General features: G+C 37.4%; 1 protein-coding gene across 1 annotated transcript in view; it reads right to left on the bottom strand.

The window, feature by feature from the left end:
- Nup160 (nuclear pore complex protein Nup160) overlaps positions 1 to 21,768 on the bottom strand; it is a 507,399-nt gene that overhangs the window by 238,445 nt on the left and 247,186 nt on the right. The gene's annotated exons all lie outside the window — the stretch shown is intronic.

Genomic DNA, 21,768 nt, shown 5'->3' with positions numbered 1-21,768 from the left:
ACAAAGAATATAAAAAAAAAAATTAAATTATTGTATGGGGATTTAGAGTTAAAAATCTAAACTATTGATCCAACCAACTAATACTAAACACAGATTCTGTGGAGAGTATATTATCAAGATTCAGAGTCAGTATGTTTTTTTTTTGTTTTTTTTTTTTTGGTTAGTTGTTGCCGCATTGGCTTTTGTGGCCATAATGCACCTCCCAAACTTTTTACATTTTTACTCTGATCCAAGCTTGAGGTGGGATTCGAACCTGCAACCTTTGGGTCAGTATGTTGTGACATAAATCATAGGAAAGCAAAACAGAGATTAGGATGTGCTAAAAACCAAATATGAATTTCATATTTGGCTTCTAGGTGATGAATTTAACATCAATTTATGCATTAAAATGGAGTGAGCAAGCAGATATGAATATATTATCATGAGGAACTTTAATTTTCAGGAAGTAGATTGGAACTTTTCATGGGTTGTCAGTACAGTATCACACAGTACCAGTATACTATTAGGTCAATTAGATGTCTTAATTCCCTTAAAATGAAGGGATATATACATATAATTCAAGTTTTTATAAAAATACAAGTGTAAAATGATATTATATGTTCTCTACAGGCCACTTAACTTTGGAAAAAATATCATAAATCATTGCAAAATAGTTATATTTCAATAATATATAATCAGCATACCTGTAATTGTCCTTAAAAACATCTGTGACTAAGGGATTTTCTCTTGTATTCCTGCCAAGGAACCAGCAGTAATCCCCCATCATTACACGATTCCAGTGACCATGGTAAGGCTTTTCCGTCATGGAAATATCTTGATGAAACCGCTCCCCTTGTTCATCGCTCACATCTCCCAGATTTTTGGGGGGAAATTCAAGATGGGAATGGAGAAAATTAATTTTCAATGACATTCAACAGCCCACTCGAGTGGGCTGTTGTATGTCGTTTCAGCACTTTTTTGTAGCACTCGAGTAAATTAGAGACCAACACTTCATAGTTTTCTTCTTACCCAAAAAACCATGTACTACCACCTAAATAATTGCCAAGCTGACAATTCAACACTTTTAAATGGGTTCCAAACACATCATCTTTCAGGAGTTTCCTAATTTGGGGTCCTACGAAAATTCCTTCCTTAAGTTTGGCATATGTTAAATTAGGAAACATACTTCAAGTATGCAAATCCATTACCTTCTTTATCTAGCCCCTTCATAAAATTTTTCATCAATCCAAGTTTGATGTGCAGGAGGTGGAAGAAGAACCTTGTGTGATCACACTAAAGGAATATATTTACATTACATTTTCCTGTTATGAACTCTTCCCACTTGTCCCATTGCTGCACAACATAATTTTGTTCTGTCGCATGGCTGTCCCACAAACACAAAATAAAAATATTTTGTGAAACCACCTTGCAAACAATAATCTTAAGATCACTGCCAACCCTAATCCTGGTATTTTTTAGCATGTAGAACCTTAGGCATGCTTTCATTAAGTCCAACTTAATGAATCACAGGAACTTATAGAAATCCAATGCCATTATGAAGCAAAACTGCATTTAAAATTAATTTTGAGACATCTACGAATAAACACCATTCATCTACTTATACACGACACCTAGTTCTTTCAGAAGTCCAATAATGTCTTTGCAAAAACACATACTGTTCTTCGTAACAAAATATTTCGAAAACTTTTCCTACCGCAATGGTTGCAGGCAGCTCCCTTCTAGCTCTGAGGGGCTGTTTATGTTTGGAGGATAGATGTACAACCCTGAGAACACATCACGATCAGTTAATACTTGGAAAACCTTGGCACAGCCTTCAAAATTCCTCACCAAAAACACTGTGTGCTCTCTTTAAACTGTAAATTGTTGCATTGGAATTTGAACCTAAGAACCATAGGTATAAATCTGATTATGTTTATCAGAAGAAAACAGAGGCCAGAATCAATTACTAAAATTAAGAGAATTAGCTTATATCTGTTAAAATATATCAGTATGTCATATATTACTGGCTAAATTGACATATTTTAGCCAGTAATCATCCAAAAGGATGATGAAGTTTAACGTCATATGAAACTATCATGGCGATTTTCGAAATCTAAGAATAAAAATTGGGAAAAACAGCATTTAAATTTTTTGGAGGTAAAAATCGTGTTGGTTAGTGTAATAATGGACACTGCTCTTCGTGGACAACTGTTATTAGTGGAGTTCCCCAGGATTCGGTGTTGGGCCCATTGTTTTTTTTGTATATTTATCAATGATATTGATGAAGGTATATCAGGTTTAATGTCTAAGTTTGCAGATGATACAAAGGTTGGCAGGGTTGTTAACAACTGTAAAGATAGTATGCTACTCCAACTGGATCTAGCTGAGTTGGGAAAATGGGCTGAAAAGTGGCAACTGAAGTTTAACATTGACAAATGCAAAGTACTATGTATGGGTAGAAATAACCAAAGAGAAATGTACCAACTGTGTGGTACTACACTCAGGGAAGTGGAAGTGAAAAAGACCTGGGGGTAATTGTGCAGTCAAATATGAAGTTTGCTGAGCAGTGCAGATGGGCTGCCAGGTCAGGTCATGTAGTCTTGTCAATGATATATAGCAGGGGTGGCCAACGAGTCAATCGTGGCTTTAATTTCGGTCGATCACAACTAATTTTAAATATCCTGTATGTATATAAAAAATGGATTAGTCAAAATCTAAATGTTATTATTATTATGCACCCCACTGCATACGCTTATTACAAATCTGTTGCACGTGACTACTTTAAGTAAGCTTGTTATTATTATTATTAGCCATACGGTGCAAGGAAGCCAAGGCTTATGCTGCACCGACCAAAAAATATTCCCGAGCTACCCTGAGAGAGAGAAGGGTCAGAAGTAGAAAGGAATCATCACGAAAGAGAAGAATGATGATATCCAGCTCAGGACCCTGGGTGTGCTAAGCCCATACTCCCCTGTTGAGCCCCTGTTGTTGATTGAAAATTTCACAGTTAAGTTGTGGAGAGAGAGGATAGGATTGTCTAGTAAAAATTCATGCAGTGTTACGTTGTGGAGAGCATAGTGTATGTGTCAAATTCTTATTTAGCTTACTTAATATTAATAACTGGACAGTACTTAAACATTAATTTAATACTCTTTGATTTACATTTTCATCAAGAGTGGGAACTGGAATACTTTTTTGTAATGATAAAAGGAAAATGTTGCTGTTTGATTTGCAATGCTTCCATGGCTATACTCAAAAAAGGAAATTTAAAAAGGCACTCCATGATAAAAAGCAATCGGATTTTCCGCCTAATGTCCTTAGAAAAAATAAATTAAACGAACTTAAATCCAGATTATTCGTGCAACAAAATTTCTTCATGACACCTAATTTGTAATCTAAAGCAGTAACTGTAGCATCATTTAAAGTGAGTCATCTTGCAAAAAAATGAAAACCATTTTCTAATGGTCAATTCATCAAAGACCCATTTTTTGAAATAACAGATTCAATTTTTGAAAATTTTAAGAACAAAAATGAAATTAAAAGTGCTCTTCAAGATCTGCAATTATCTCGAAATACTGTGATGAGTAAAAATGTGAGTGAACAATTGCTAGCTGATATTACTAATTGTGTGTCCTTTTCTTTACAACTGGATGAATCTACAGACGTCAATGATACAGCTCAACTGCTCATTTTTATTTGTATGGTTTTTGATTATTCTGCCACTAGAGAAGAACTGCTGGGTATGGTTTCGTTAAAAGAAAGAACTAGAGGTCTTGATATATTTAAAGCATTCAAAAATTTTATTAAAAAAATAAATTACCACTATTTAAGGTCATATCAATAACAACAGATGGAGCTAAAGCAATGACCAAGAATCTTAATGTATTCATCGCATTGTGCCAAAAGGATGATGAATTCCCAGTTTTTTTGAGTTACCACTGTATCATCCACCAGCAAGTGCCAGCCAGCAAAAGATTAAATACTAAAAGTATTATGGACATAGCTTTCAAAATTGTGAATTCCATCAGAGGACAATCTCTTCAAAGAAGACTTTTCAAAATGCAACTCGATGAAAATGAACCAGATCTGATATTACACACAGATGTCAGGTGGCTGAGTCGGGGTAAGTTTCTACAGAGATTTCTAAATTTGCTGAATGAAATTAAAAAATTTGTTAATCAAAGGGCAGATGATTATCAGCAGCTACAAGATACAGAGTGGTTGTGTGATCTGGCTTTTTTTTGGCGGATTTTACCAGTAAATTAAGTGATCTGAATATGGATTTACAAGGAAAAAAATAAAAATGTGGGTGCCACGATTAGCAGTATTTCTGCACATAAATATCAATTTTTGCTAATGGCTAAGGATTTCAAAGAAAAAAAGTTTTTATCATTTTGCAAATATGCAAGATCTGCAAAAATATCCTGTTATTGAATTTAATAGTGAGAAATATGTTTCTGAAATTGAGAAAGCTGTGGACAATTTTGAAACCAGATTCAGTGATTTTAAAAACAATTGAAGATATTTTTCAATATATTTCTTATCCATTTAATGTCGATTTAGATACGAAACAAATTACAGAAGAAAAAAAAAAAAAACCCCACGCTGAGAATTTTCACATGAAGAAAATATTACTTGAAAATGAAATTATTACATTACAAAACGATATTTTTCTAAAAGACAGATCATCAGAAAAAGACTTTTGGAAATATGTTTGCCAAGAAAAGTAACCAAATGTAAAAAAATGCAGTGAACTTTTAAATTCCTGTTTTGGTTTCACATATCTATGTGAATCGGCCTTTTCGTATTTGAAACAAACAAAGATGAAGAATCTCTCTACTCTTACTGACTTGAATACAGAAGACTCCTTATGGTTGCCCTTATCACAGTATATCCCCATTTTGAAAGCTTGGAAGATGACATGAAAACAAACTTCACATAAATTAAAAATTTAAATATGTATGAATTTAAAATAAGAATTCTGAATTGTATTGAATTTTAAAATTTATGAAAATTTTTTAATATGTGTTGATTAACTATTTTAACCATGTGCAATGAAATTCTTGAGATGGTAGATCGTGGCACATTTTGAAGAAAAAAGTAGATCGCATCACAAATTAAGTTGGCCACCCCTGATATATAGGAATTTTGCTAGCAGGGACAGGGAGGTGATTATCCTGTTATACAAGGCAATGGTCGGGTCATACCTAGAGTACTGTGTACAGGTCTGGAGGCCTAATTTTAGGAAGGATGTAGAGTTGCTAGAATGATTACAAAGAAGGGCAGCAAGATTGGTGAGGGGAACAATGGGGTGCTCTTACCAAGAAAGGCTTAAGTTCTGCAAATTGCAGCACTGTGAGGTGATCTGATTGAGGTGTATAAGGCCTTGAATAGGTTGAGCAAGCTAAATGCCGAATGGGATTCTTCCTCTTGCTCAGACTAAGAACCTGAGAGGGCACAGTTTCAAACTGAGGAAAGATAGTTGTAGAATAGATGTGCAGAAATTTGCCTTTAGCCAGCGGGTAGTTGATTGGTGGAACAGGCTTCCGTCTTTTGTTGTGGAAGCTAATAGCCTGAATAAATTTAAGGCTGAGCTGGACAGGCATTTGGAATGAATGGAGGGGTGAAATGGGAGGGTTTTCTTTTACTTTTTGGCTGATGCTGCATAAGGTTGCTTTCTTGCATCATCTGCGTCTAATAATGCTAATACTAATTATAAATATTTATAATTATTTTGCTAATAATATTAAAGCAAATATTAAAATTTGCAAAGTATTAATATTAAAGCAAAGTCCAAATTCATCACATTTATACTTTTTAATATTCAAACATTGCTTAAATAATTCAAGTCTCATTACATCATTCACAGTCACAACTCAATCTTGTTAGCACTTAACTGTAACTTTACGCTGCGCATGTACTGATCTACATAGAAACAACTAATTAAGATGGACTCAGGGAATACACATTTATTTTAACTGGAAACAATTGCTGTTCTTGTGGCAAAGTGCAGTATTTTTCCGATTGGATGAGAATATAGATCATAAAATTAGATGAAGAAAATTAAATGATTTTGAAATGGTTATTTGCAACTATATTTAAATAAAAATTCTGGATATAACAAAAACAACAATATCTTGATTTCTCAGGAAATGTTTTTGCTTTTCCTGAGAACTGGGAATTTTAACGTTACAATTTTTCTCTCAGAATTTTCAGGAAGAAATCCTAAAGTATATATACTTTATAAACAGGGTGGGCCAAAAGTTGCACACCATGGAGTAAATTTTTTCAATACCTTGACACATATCAATGTCTCTGTTGTAACTTGATGGCATTCCAATGACTTTGTTTCCTTAAGTTCGTCTATGTTTCTTGGGCGATTCTGGTAAAAAGCAGATGATTTCAAATGACCCCAAAGAAAAAAATTGAGGGGTGTGAGGTCTGGTGATTCATGTGGCCATTCAACTGGCTTCATCTTCCTATCCACCTGTTGGGGAACTGTTCATTGAGGTAGTTTCACAAAAGCAATGAATAATGTGGTGGTGATCCATCTTGTTGGAAGAACATGCTGATCCTTCATTACAAAGTAACATTCCAGAAAACCCATCAAGTAATCCTGTAGCATATGTAAGTACATTTCACCAGTAATGTTGTTAGTGAAAATGTAAGGAACAAATATTTGACCATCCCATATTCCAGCCCACACCATAACCTGAAGGGGGGGGGGGGGAATCATATTACATTAGTTACTTCCATCCAATTAGTATTACTATCTGACCAGTAACAAAAATTGTGTCTATTGACCTTATCACTTAGTAAAAGACTGCCTTGTTACTGAATAAGATCAAAACACCTTCTCCATAACTATGCAAATCCTGAGTTCACTTTATACCAATGAAAATGATTTTTTCGAATAATGTTCACTACTGAACTTTGGCTAACCCATGTTGATTGTATTGGGCTCTGTGCAATCAATGCCAATACAATCACCAATGATTCTTCTTCATCAGTTACCTTTTTTTTTTAGTTTCCCACTTCGTGGACAATCAGCAACACTTCCGATTTCTTTAAAATGGTTTATTAGTCATCCAACAGCTGACTGATCAATAGGAGGACAGTGTGGATTCTGCCTCTTAAATTCTTCAACAAATGAATAGAGGGCAGCATCTGGTACCCCATACAAACAGACTAAGCTCACTCTCATTCTTTGATAATCTGTCAGCCATTTTTCAGCTCTGAAACAAAAAAGAAATATTAATTAGTAGTATTTATAATGGTGCACAACTATGGAATAATCGCCCTGTATTTTTTCCAACATCCATTTAAGATGGATTGATTGATATCCATTTAGGATGGATATCAATCAGCACGGTGCAGCAGAGAATTGAATCTATGCTACTGGAAATAATGGAAACAACTAATGATGTTACCAACAACAAATTCCAAAAGGATGCAGGGAAATAATCATAGAAGTTACTAGGCATTTCATACTAACTAAGAAATATTGTTCAAGGCTTAGACCTAAATGGATGTCAGATAATCTAATGACACACCAGCAAAAGAAGAAAAATGCATAGAATGCATATAAATTATCAGGTGATACAGAAGCCTATGATATAAGTAGATGCCAGAAATTTATAAAACTCTAACAGGGAGCCAAATGATTTCGTAATAACTAAGAGGAAGGTGGAAGAACAATTGTCAAAGTTAAACATAAAAAAGCACATGGAGGTAGATGGAATCTATCCAATTATATTAAGGAAGGCAACAAATGAGGTAAGCAAACAACTATAGCCTTAATCATAATTATGAAAGCATATTAGATTTGGGGAGGTTAGTGGAGGTTCAGATGTACAAATATATACCCAATTCACAAAGGAGGATTAAAGAGTGACATGAGTAATTATTGACCTATTAGCTTAATTTCTGTTACAGGGAAAATACTGGTATGTCACTAATTAAAGAAGTAATACAGGACCATCTAGAGCAGTGTTTCACAACCTTTTTTTAATTATCATCCCCTAAAGGGCTTTTTATTCAATGGCATCCTTGAGCCTGTTAATTCTTAGTTAAAAGTTCAATGTTCAGTATGATGTTAGTAAATTTAATTCTAATGTCTCCTCTTGAATATATATCAATTCTGCTTCTTTTCTTTGTTAATATTTTATTTACTAAACTAAAACCACTTTCAACCATATAAGACATTGGAACACAAAGAAGTACTTTGGGCATTTCAGACCACATTGTTGGATAAAGAAGTTTAGTTTTTTTTGATCCCCACAACCACCTTTTTAGGTGGATCACCACCTTTTTAGAATTTATATTTGCATTCTTTGTTATATTTTAATTAAATGAGTTCTTCTTGAATTTCTTCAGTAGCATACCTGGCATTGCCTCCAACTGCATCTAACATCCATGGCTTCAGTTCAAAGAAAATAAATCTGAAAATTTATTTTTCATTTCACCTTTTAACTAACACATGATCTGAATTATTCTCAATGTCTTTCTTAGTAAGAGATTCGTTGATTTCAGCTAACTCTTGCATACCACGAAATTATTTTCTCATTAAATTGCTTTCAAATATTTCCAGTTTTTCAGTGAAGGCTTTTAATAAGTGTTTGCAGTCTTTCACCGCAATTAACTTCCCTTGAAGTTGAAGTGATACTTCATTAAGTTTTTGAAAAATCCAAGCCATATAGTATATGTTGTTTTTGCTAACACCTTTGCTAAATCTGTTTCCCCCTTCGCTTTCTAAAAAACTAATTATAGTATCAAAAAGGATTTACAAATCTTGTTAGACAGTTTCCTTTAGAAAGCCGTCTGATTTCTGTATGTAAAAGAAGACTCACTTACAGTTCTTCATTATCAACACAATTTTCTGAAAAGGTTGCATGGCATATCATATTTCCTATGTGACTATTTTATTGGTGGTTTTAATAACTATGCCGAGAGATTGATAAAGAACTGGACTCATATTTTTTGCAACCAGATGATATTTGTGCTCAATGCAGTGTATTGCAAGAACATCAGGACATATTTCCTTTAAGTAGGCTATAAAACCTTTATGTCTTCCAACCATGGAGGTAGCACCATTAGTGGCACAGAAACCAAATTTTCCAATGGTACTTGTTTTTCCTCAAACCATGTTTTTACAGTATCAAAAATGGATACTCCAGTTTCTATAGATTTTACAAAGATCTCTTCTTGCAATTTAAAATCATCCTCGAAATAACAAACGTATGCCATTAGAAGGGCCTTATTTCAGCAACTGTGGATTCATCAATCTGATTAGAAAATTTTTCTCGTTTTTAGTTTCGATTAGCTGTTCTTCAATGTTAACTGACATCTCATCGATTCACCTTCAAATTTAATGGTTGCTCAGCGGCAATGCTATGAAAATACTGGTAGAATTTTGATGCATCAATGTTGAAATTGCAATCTCTAATGTGAGTTGAATAACAGTCCAGCAACTGTATTAGCACTACCAGTTTTTGCAATGATTTCTGAAATTTTATCAGATGCAATCATTCCATCATCATTTGTTTGCATGTTCTTCTTAAATAAGGAAGCAACAGTGTTATCTTGCTAAAAAATCTGTTTTAAATTTTTAAAATATTCGATATGTTTACCAACTTTATCAGGATGTTTCGTTTTTTAAGTGATCTAAAAGTCTTAGATGGTTTTTATACCTTGAAAAAGAACTATTACACATAAGAAACACTGGCTGTCTTTAGTCGAATGGGCTTTAAATAAAACCATAAGCTAGATATTCATCCAGATACTGCCAATTCTTTTTCTTTTCAGCATTTGACATGATTGATGATGGGTTGAATAGCTACAAAGAATTAAATAATAAAATATAAACTATTTTTATTTAACTCTCATAGCTCATGTCACTCACAAAAGCACTGCAGATCAAAAATAACTTTAGCTTTAGCATAGGCATATGATGCAAGAAAACAAGCTTATAGAGCATCAGCCATAAAAATTAAAAAAAAAAAAAAAACCCTTCTAATTTCACCCATCCATCCACTCCAAATGTTTGTCTAGTTCTGCCTTGAACTTATTTAAGTTATCGACCTCCTCTACGACAGATGGAAGTGTGTTCCAACTATCAACCACACCCTGGCTAAAGGCAAATTTCCGCACATCTATTCCACAATTGTCTTTCCTCAATTTTAATTTGTCGCCTCATGTGAGTAAGCTGAGCAAGATGAAGAATCCCATCAGCATTAAGATTTCTCAAACCATTCAAGGCCTTTTCCACCTCAATTAGATCACCTTGCAGGTGTCTATTCTCCAGATGCTGCAATTTGCAGATCATAAGCCTTTCATGCACTTTCCACTAACAGCATGGTAACAGCAACTCTTTATTCCACTCACCAATATCATTGCTCTTCTCTTTATTTGTTCCAGCAGTTCTACATCCTTCCTAAAATGAGGCCTCCAGACCTGTATGCAGTACTCAAGGTGGGGTCTACCCATTGCCTTATACAAGGGAACAATCACCTCCTTATCCCTGCTAGCAAAATTCCTATATATCATTGACAAGACACCATGAGCCACTCTTGCAACTTGTCTGCACTGCTCAGAAAACTTCATATCTGACTGCACAATTATCCCCAGGTACTTTTCATTCTCCACTACCCTGAGTGTAGTATCATCCAGTTGGTACGTTACTCTGGGGTTACTGCTACCCATACGTTTGTCAATGTTAAACTTTAGTTGCCACCTCTCAGCCCATCTGCTCAACTTTTCTAGATCCTGATGCAGTAGTGTACTATCATTACTGTCATTAACAACCTTGTCAACCTTAGTATTATCTGCAAATTAGACTAACTCTGATATACCTTCATCAATACCATTAATAAAAAACCCCAGGGTCTCACATCTGGTGAGTATGGGCTTGGCACACCCAGGGTCCTGAGCTGGATATCACCATTCTTCTGTTTCTTGGTGATTCCCTTCTACTTCTCTCTCTCTCTCTCTCTCTCTGGGTAACTCAGAAATATTTTTTTTTTTTTTTTTTTTTTGGCTGGTGCAGCATAAGCCTCAGACTTCCTTGCACTATATGGCTAGTGATAATAATAATAATAATACAGAAAACAACAATGGGCCCAATGCCGAACCCTGGGGACTCCACTAATAACATTAGTCCATGAAGAGCAGTATCTAATGATTATCATTCTCTGTCTTCTCCCACTCAACCATCCTTTTATCCATTGTACCAACTTGCCCTTAACTGCCATACTGTTCCAATTTGTACAGTAGTCTTCCATGTGCAACGGATCAAGTGTGCAACTTCCACAAGGAACCATTAAATCAATACTAATTGTCGCTTAGAAAGTAGAAACATAGACTGAAAAATTTCCTCATCCCATCTATGCCTCATATATTGACTATATGAAACAAAAGAATAAATAAATAAACCATGCTCACAATGCCGCTGCCAAGGTCCTAGTTTACTAGGTTACAGACCTAGTAAGGTTCGTTAGTTTATTCTGAATTGAGACAGCGAGATTTGAAAGTTAATTAATACTTAAGTGTCCGTAGATATAAAGTTCGTAAGTTCCCACCTTTGTGATACGATAGTTATATACCGTACTAGATAGCGTAAGTTGAACTTCGTTAGCAGTTAAATTGTACTTTTAAATAAAAACATATAACGACTTAGATTACAAACGTAACATAATTAATTATATTTAACATAATAACATAACATAATTAATTATAATTAATTAATAAATTAATAGAATCATGACTCAGACCAGAGCAGCAAAGCAAAAGGCTCAAGCTAATGGAAGTGCTGTGGCTCAGAGCAGAACTGAGGGGGGGCAGTTGTCCTCTGACTCACAGCCTTATAAAATGCACTGTTTGCTTGATATTTGCAGAGCAATCGGGTACGGGACATGATACTGCCATGGGAGATGTCTTTGTGTGTGCGCGATGCAAGGAGTGTATCGAAATCAGGCAACAACTCAGTGTTCTTGTGGGCCTATATGAGAGCTTGAAGAACAGGGTGGATGCCCTCGAAGAAACTAAATTGAGGTGCCCATCAAGCTCTCAGCTGCCCACATCAACGCCAGAGCTTGCACTTGGGCATCACGTGACACACAGAGGCAACCCCCAAGGCAGAATGCGCTGGTCCCGAAGGAACTAGTAGTTGTTGGTGACTCTATTGTCAGGGAAACGGGGAACATGCTTTGTAAAAAGGATAGGTGGAACAGGACCGGGGTATGTCTGCCAGGGGCAAAGGTTGATGACGTTGTAGAGCGAATATCATCTTTTAAGGGCACAAAAGGTGATATAGTTGTACACGTTGGCACTAATGATATTAAGAGTAGGAGACCGGCAGAATTACTTAACAAGTACAGGTCACTGTTGAACAAAAGCCGAGAATTAGGGTTGAATTTGAAAGTGTCTGCAATTCTGCCCAGACACGATAGGAGGGAGTATATGATGAGAGCCTTGTCGATCAATTCGGCCCTGGAAAGATTGTGCAAGGCTCAAGGGGTAGAATTTTTTTCAGCCTGGACTGTACTTGTTAACAGGAGAAATTGCTTCTACAGGGATGGGATACACTTAAATAGAGAGGGTGCAAGGATATTTGCTGATGCTATCGAGGCAGTGTTAGGTGGGTCGGAAAACTGCTAGCTTGGGGGGAGACAAAGACCAATAGACTGACAGCAGCCACTGGCAGGGGTGAAAGAGATTCTTGCACTGCTTCTATTAGAATGAGCAGAAGCCTGAAAAACAAGATGCATGATATTTCAGAGACTGCTGAGAGCCACTGCGGTACAAGTAAACACATGGGTTGTGTTAAGATAGCTAAGAATAGAAACAGGTGCAGGTATACTTGCGTGTACACCAATGCTAGGAGTTTAGTAAACAAATTTGATGAATTTGAGGTATTGCTCAAAACATCAAAGGCAGATATTGTTGGGATATCAGAGACGTGGTGTCACACAGATATAAGGGATGCAGAACTGGAATTTGGGGAGTACAACGTCTACAGAAAGGATAGACAGGATAGGAAGGAGGGAGGGGGTTATGCTATTAGTTAAGAAACACATAAAAACCAAGGAAGTGAAGCCAGTCGACATCACTGGACAGTGCAGTGTTGAGTCAGTTTGGTGTGACATAAGCATTGGGAGATCAAAATTAAGAGTAGGAGTGTGCTATAGGCCTAATGACTCTGATGAGTATAATAAGAAACTGTACAGGGAAATAGAGTGGGCCAGTAAATCAGAGAGTCTTATAATGGGAGATTTTAATTTCTCAGATATTGACTGGAATTTGGGGGCTGGTCACTCACACTAGCAGGGCTTTTGTGGATTTATTGGATGATTGTTTTCTACATCAGCATGTTCGGGAGGCAACTAGAGGGAGTAATACTCTTGATTTGATTATCAGCAGTGATTCTTCATGCATTAAGAATCTGCAGATAAATGAAAACCTAGGTGGCAGTGATCACAGTGTGCTGAAGTGGGATTTACTCAGAGAGGTAACTACCATTAGGGGTAAAGGGAAGGGTTATTGCTTCCGTAAAGGCGACTACGATGGACTGAGACAGTATTTAAATTCTATACAGTGGGACCAACTGATGATGTTACCAACAGCAAATTCAAAATGGGAAGCATTCAAAGAACTTATCTTGGAAGCTACTAGGCTTTACATACCAACTAAGAAATATTGTTCAAGGTTTAGGCCAAAATGGATGTCAGATGAACTAATGAGGCATATGGCAGAGAAGAAAAATGCATGGGATACTTACAAATTAACACATGACACAGAAGCCTATGATAGATACAAGTTTATATGCAACCAAGTTACAAAGGAGGTTAGGCAGGCGAAGGCAGATTACGAGAAATCCTTGGCAAGGGATGCATAGAAAAACAGCAAAGAGTTCTTTACTTATGTAAATTCTAGAAGGAAGGGGATGAATCAGATTGGTCCACTTGATATTGATGGGTCAACTGTTGATGATCCTGCTCAGGTAGCTAACAAACTAAATGAATAATTTGCATCGACATTCACACATGAGGAGTTATTGAGCGAGGGGAATGCCAGAGGTGTATTCAACTCTAGCAGTAAGCTACAGAATCTTGAAATAACTGGGAGTAAAGTGGAGGAGAAATTGTTGAAGATAAACACAAGAAAGGTACTCGGGGTGGATCGGATCTATCCAGTTATATTAAAGGAGGCAGCAAAGGAAGTAAGCAAACCCTTAGCCATAATTATGAGAGCTTCCTTGGACTCTGGGGAGGTACCCATAGACTGGAAATGTGCAAATGTGACCCCAATTCACAAAGGAGGATCAAAGGCTGACACAAGTAATTATAGACCTGTGAGCTTAACTTCTGTTCCAGGAAAATTAATGGAGGCACTGGTTAAAGAAGCACTGCAGGATCATTTAGACAAGACTTCAGTTATAGCTCGGACACAGCATGGTTTTGTTAAGGGGAAGTCTTGCCTGACCAATTTGATTGGATACTATGATGCAGTCACAAAACAACTGGATGCAGGGAACAGCTTTGATATTATAAAGGATGTTTCAGTTAAACGTTTCAGAACTTCTAAGAGGGGTAGGGTACATCCTGACAACTCGAAATCATATAGCAATGTGGGGTCGGAAATGCTTTCCTGAAGCGGTGTTGTACACAGAAGCACCATAAAGAAAAGAGACCGTAAGTGAGAAATCGTTTTAATAATACATGAAAAGAAGCAAAGGGAACATGGATTAAAGTAAGTGTTCGAAGTTTCTTCCACGGGCTACAATGCACGCCTCACATCTCCGACGCATGGACATCCGAACATTCTGGAATACTCCAGGCGAATTTCGAATTTCTTGAACAAGAACGCCAAGTTAGTAGGATGGATGATTACACGAACGCAGAGTTAGCCGATATGCATTTGGCGTACGGGGCTGCAAATTGTAGTGGGTCAGCCGCACAGCGTTTGTACGCGGAACGATATCCAACGAGGCGTATTCCCAGTCATAATTTCTTTGCAAGACTGCACCAGAGGTTAGCTGAGAGGGGTTCATTTGAAAGAGCTGACAGGGACAGGGTAAGAACAGCACGGACTCCAGCCGTCGAACAGAATGTGCTGCAGCATGTACAGGGGAATCCAAGAACGAGTACACGAAGTCTAGCAAAGGCAGTTGGGGTTTCCCATTGCAGCGTCTGGAGGTTTCTCCGAGAACAAGACATGCATCCGTTTCACGTGCAGCGTGTCCAGACACAGCAACCGGAGGATTATGCACCTCGTATTGCTTTCGCACAGTGGTACCTTGGAAAATGTGCTACAAATCCCCTTTTTCCTGCTGAAGTGTTGTTTTCCGATGAGGCATCCTTCACAAGGGAAGGAATTTTCAACACACATAACGACCATATCTGGGCGGTCAAGAATCCGCATGCAATACGACGTCGTGCAGCACAGATTCGATTTTCGGTCAATGTATGGGCCGGTATTATGGGAGATCACCTCATCGGACCCTACCTGTTACCGTGTCGTCTAACCGGACCTATCTACTTGATCTTTCTGCAGCAAGTATTGCCACAACTTTTGAGAGATGAACAGATTTCTGCATCGACGCAACAGACAATGTGGTTCCAACACGATGGAGCCCCTGCCCATTATAGCGGAGATGTTCGTAACTACCTGGATGTCACATTTGGTCAACAGTGGATCGGACGTGGTGGTCCCGTGCGTTGGCCTGCTCGGTCACCCGACCTATCATGTCTTGATTTTTATTTCTGGGGTCATATGAAATCGCTAGTTTATGACACCCCTGTTGACAATGCTGAGGAGCTGGTTGGAAGAATCGCAGTAGCTGCCGAAGAAATTCGAAATTCGCCTGGAGTATTCCAGAATGTTCGGATGTCCATGCGTCGGAGATGTGAGCCGTGCATTGTAGCCCGTGGAAGAAACTTCGAACACTTACTTTAATCCATGTACCTTTTGCTTCTTTTCATGTATTATTAAAACGATTTCTCACTTACGGTCTCTTTTCTTTATGGTGCTTCTGTGTACAACACCGCTACAGGAAAGCATTTCCGACCCCACATTGCTATATGATTTCGAGTTGTCAGGATGTACCCTACCCCTCTTAGAAGTTCTGAAACGTTTAACTGAAACACCCTGTATACTTGGATCTTAGAAAGGCTTTTGATACTGTTGCACATGGAAGACTGCTACACAAATTGGAACAGTGTGACATTGGAGGCAAATTGCTGCTATGGATAAAGGGGTGGTTGAGGGGGAGAAGACAGAGAGTGGTAATCAATGGACACTGCACATCGTGGACTAATGTTATTAGTGGAGTCCCTCAGGGCTCAGTGTTGGGTCCATTATTGTTTTCTGTATTTATAAATGATATTGATGATGGTATATCAAGCTTAATGTCCACGTTTGCAGACGATACAAAGGTTGGCAGGGTTGTCAAGGACACTACTGACACTATGCTGCTGCAACAGGATCTGGAAAGGTTGAGCAGATGGGCTGAGAGGTGGCAAATGAAGTTTAACATTGACAAATGTAAAGTACTACACATGGGAAACAGCAACCCCAGAGCAACGTATAAACTCTGTGGTACTACACTGACAGTTTGTTTTGGGGTTTTATGGCGCATTAGCATCTAAGGCTATAATTGCACCAAGTCACACACTGACAGTGGTAGAGAATGAAAGGGACTTGGGGGTGGTTGTGCAGGCAGATATGAAGTTCTCTGAGCAGTGCAGACGGGCTGCAAGAGTAGCTCATGGAGTATTGTCAATGATATACAGGAATTTTTCCAGCAGGGATAAGGAGGTGATTATTCGCTTGTATAAGGCAATGGTCAGGCCACACCTAGAGTACTGTATACAGGTCTGGAGGCCTCATTTCAAGAAGGATGTAGAGCTGCTGGAACGAGTACAGAGAAGGGCAACAAGATTAGTGAATGGAACAAAGGGGTGCTCTTACAAAGAAAGGCTTAAGTTTTGCAAATTGCAGTGTCTGGAGACTAGGCACCGGCGAGGTGATCTGATGGAGGTGTATAAAGCCTTGAATGGTTTGAGCATGCTCAATGCTGATGGGATTCTTCCTCTAGCTCAGAATAATCACCTGAGAGGGCATAAATTCAAATTGAGGAAAGACAGATGTAGGATAGACGTGCGGAAATTTGCCTTTAGCCAGCGGGTGGTTGGTTGGTGGAACAGACTTCCATCCCTTGTCCTGGAGGTTGATAGCCTAAATAAGTTTAAGGCTCAGCTGGACAGGTATTTTTAACGAACAGAGGGGTGAAGTGGAAGTGGGTTTTTTTTTTTTTTTTTTTGGCTGATGCTGCATAAGCTTGCTTTCTTGCATCAAATGCCTCTACTAATGCTAATGCTAAAGGTCGCAGCTGTTGGAAAGGCACAAATGCCAAGGATTGCGAAGACATTACCTCTGAAAGCACTTAGGCATTAATTCCCTATGAAAAGAGAAGGTGGTTGAATTAAATCACACTCGCTCTCTTCATTTTATAAAAATTTCTCATTCACTCCTAATATAATATATACAGTACCTATATGTTAAAAATCAGTTGTCTCAGGAGAAAGGAAAACCCAGTAAGAGACATTAAATGTTAAGGAATAAGATGTTGTCGGGTAGGGTTGAACTTTGGAGGGCCACAAACCATTGTAATACTCATGATTTTCACCCCACAAAAAACAATTTTTGCCCCCTTGGGAATGATATGGTCCCCCATAGAGAACCCCTGATCTAGAGAGGAGTGCAGTTATATTTCAGTCACAGCATGGATTTGTATGACCAATTTTAATTGGATACTGTGATGCCGTGATAAAGGAATTGGATGCAAAAAACAATTTTGATATAATATACTTGGATTTTAGGAAGGCTTTTGATACTGTTGCACATAAAATACTGCTGTTCAAATTGAGGCAGTGTAGCATTAAGGGAAAGTTACTACTATGGATGTTTGTTTGTTTGTTATTTGGTTATTAGGAGCATTAGCAACTAAGGCCATCTTGCTCTGGGGATATGCGGTGGTCATTCCCTGACCTTTCCACATCCTCCGTATTTGGTGGTCACAGGCTCGAACCCCGGTCTAATCAAGAAGCGTGTGCTACGCACTGCTACTCCTGCCCACCTGGCTACAGAGGCACCCTTCTATGGATAAAGGGATGGTTGAGTGGGAGATGACAGAGAGTGGTTATCAATGGACGCTGCTCTTTGCGGACTAGCAAAAGGGGGTGGATGGAATGTGGACTAATGGTATTAGCGGAGATCCACAGGATTCATTGATGGGCCCATTGTTATTTTCTGCATTTCTTAATGACATTAATGAAGGTATATCAGGATTAATCTCTAAGTTTGCAAATGCTACAATGGTTGGTAAGATGGCTAACGAAAGTAATGAAGGTATGGTATGCTGCCGCAATAAGATCTATAAAAATAAGGCAGATGGGCTGAGAAATAGCAAATGAAATTTAACATTGACAAATGAAAGGTATACTGCATATGGGGCAGTAATTCCAGAGTAATGTACACACTCAGGGAAGTGGGAAATGAAGAAAGGATCTGTGGATAATTGTGCAGTCAAATATGAAACTCTCTGAGCAGAGCAGACAGGCTGCCAGGAGGACGGCTCATCGGGTTTTATTACTAGCAGGGATAGGGTGGCGATTTTCCCATTGTATAAGGCCCACATCAGGCCAAATACTGCATACAGGTCTAGAGACTCCCATTTTAGGAAGCATGTTGAGCTGCTGCAACACAGAGAGAGAGAGAAGGAAAACAAGACTGGTGAGGAGAACAAAGGAGTGTCTTACCAAAAATGACTTCAGTTCTGCAAACTGCAGTGTCTGGAGACTAGGAACCTGAAATATGATGTGACTGAGGTAAGGCTTTGAATGGCATAAGCAGCAAACTAAATACTGATGGGATTCTTCCTCTTGCTCAACCTGTGCACATGAGAGGACATAAATTCAAATTGTGGAAGAATGGTTGCAGAATAAATGTGTAAATTTTGCCTTGAGCCAATGGGTGGTTGGTTAACTGCTGGAAGCATCTCCCATCTGTTGTTGTTGTGGAAGTTGGCAGTTTGAAGAAATTCAAGGAAGAACTATACAATCTATTGGAGGGAATGGATAGGCGAAATGGTTTTCTTTTTTGGCTGATGCTCAGAATATTTATACCTATATTAAGGCAAAACAGCATCAAATTTCTGTTTGGTTGGTTGTTTGTTTAGGATTCCACGATGTAGTGACCATTTTGATCACTGTGTGCTGGTTCATATAAGACTAAATGTGAACTTTGTGTACTATGTCAGTACTCTGTCTCAACAAGTTAAGGTGCATCTTGTGATTTGGATTAGCTACGGCAATGGCATGTAAGTAAATTTAGCATGGATATTTATCCTATACTAAGTTTTTCTTGTCTACGAAAATACATAATGTGGTTACAGACCAGGAAAAACCTATGCCTCTACTACAATCAACTAAATACAAACTTTAGTAAAAAGCTTTTATAAAGTTCCTCAATACACTGACAGGCAATGAATCCAGACTTTTCTGAACTGGTCAAAAGTGACAAATGCACTAGGTCAATGGGACTCCATCCATTACCAGAATACATATATTTTATAACAATATAAAGAATGAAATATTCGTGTTTTACATAAATGAAATATTCATGTTTCATAACAATATAAAGAATGAAATATTCATTCATTTCTGATATATATATATATATAAGGTGTGATCAAAAAGTTTAGTGATTGACTCTATCTTGAAATAGTGGCTTTGTAGCAAGTCCCAACTAGAGAAACATGTTTAGTAACTCATTTACACAAAGTACAGCTTGAATCACTTGTTTATCTGTAATTATCGAATATTCAACAAGTGCTTTTTATGTTTTGTTGTATTCTAAAATGCATGATTTATAGGGCAGTGAATTTGAAATGAATTTTCATTCAAATCAAATCGAAAATCATATCAAATTTCCCGATTTGTTTCAAATCAGAGAAAACTGTAACATCAATGCACAAAACGCTAAACACTTTCCAAAATGCTGAGTGTCATATGAAAAGACTAAATGATGCTCAAAGTTTAAAGAGGGCTGGTTGTCATCCACTGACAATGACCTTCACTCTGACCACCCCTCAATTTCAAAAACCAATGGCTCAATTGCATGTATTCATGATCTGATTGGGAGTGATCAAAGTTTACTTATTTGTAAAGTTGCTAGTGAAATTAGCATTTCTTATGGAACATTGCCAATCAATTTCAATACAAGCTCTGAGAATGCAATGAACTTCAGTCAGTTTGTGCCTTGCATCCTCGCTGATGAATTCTTGCATGTCAGGATCTTCATCTATGTGCTGACTATCTATCTTTCTTCATAATTGGTAACAAATCATGGGTGTATGGCTATTACCAGGAAATATAGCTTGTTCTCTCAGCCATTTTCTCCAAGGCCCAAAAAAGATAATAAAGGCAATCTAGATTAAATGTGAAGACTATGGTTATAGGTATGTTTTGATTTACAGGGCACCAAAAATACTACATAACAGTTCTACGGCGACTGAGCAGTGCTGTTCAGAGAAAATGGCTAGAAAAGTGGACTTCGGAAAATTGGCGCTTGCATCATAACAATGCCTCTATACACTTGTCACTTTCGATTCCAGAATTTTGCAAAAGAATTTCGTGTAAAGTTCTCCATCATCGCAGTTTTCCCATAAGCCATACACTGGAATTTAGCTAGGTGGCATAGGCTGTATGCTGGTGTCTATTGCGTGCTCCTGTGTGGAGGAGCACACAGCCTTTCTGGATTATTAAATCTATAAGTATCATCTTTATTTGTTACCAGGCAACCAAAAAGTGATGTATTTTACCTGCTGTATGGATTCGTCAGCACAGATAAGTTTTTTTTTTTTTTTTTTTTAAACTATGAATGTTGTGGCCAACACATGTCTGTTAAGTGATCAAAATGACTGCTGCTTTTCACCACTAATTAGATAAATTCATCACTTTGTGTTAGTATACTGGGCTGAGCACTCACATCTGGTGAGTATGGGCTTGGCACACCTAGGGTCCTCAGCTGAATATCATCATTTTTCTCTTTCTTGGTGATACCCTTCTACTTCTTTTTCTCTCTCTCTCTCTCTCTCTCTCTCTCTCTCTCTCTCTCTCTCTCTCTCTCTCTCTCTCTCTCTCACTCACAGAGTAATTCAGATTATTTTATTTTATTTTATTTTTGGCTGGTGCAGCAAAAGGCTCAGGCTTCCTTGCACGATATGGCTAATAATAATAATAACTCGTTGCCTTCAGCTATGTGAGAGCATTGTTCCAATGATCGTTATTGTCTAGTGGGACTATAAATATCTTCAATTAGTGTAAACACCTGTCCCACTTTCGAACTTGCATTTATGAGTGATTAAGGAACTATTTGGATTTTACAAATGTATATACCTCTTTGCTTGCTGACATATTATCATCATCTTCTAAAAATTGTCTAAGTTAATTATCAAAAATTATTATTTATCTAATTTTGCTATGAGTGATTAAGGAACTATTTGGATTTTACAAATGTATATACCTCTTTGCTTGCTGACATATTATCATCATCTTCTAAAAATTGTCTAAGTTAATTATCAAAAATTATTATTTATCTAATTTTGCTATTTACCTAAAAATTGAACTAACAATCTGAAAGTTTGAAATTTTAATGATCTTGTTTTGAAGTCTACTGCAAAAGACCTAGATTTTTATTAGATTATCTCCTTATTTTCTTATGGTGATCCAA

The sequence above is a fragment of the Mastigoproctus giganteus genome, chromosome 9 (assembly GCF_048544385.1).
Source record: "Mastigoproctus giganteus isolate SK-2022 chromosome 9, ASM4854438v1, whole genome shotgun sequence".
Classification (NCBI taxonomy): domain Eukaryota; kingdom Metazoa; phylum Arthropoda; class Arachnida; order Uropygi; family Thelyphonidae; genus Mastigoproctus; species Mastigoproctus giganteus.
Note: the sequence above shows the minus strand (reverse complement) of the source record. Positions and strands in the feature narration are given on the sequence as shown.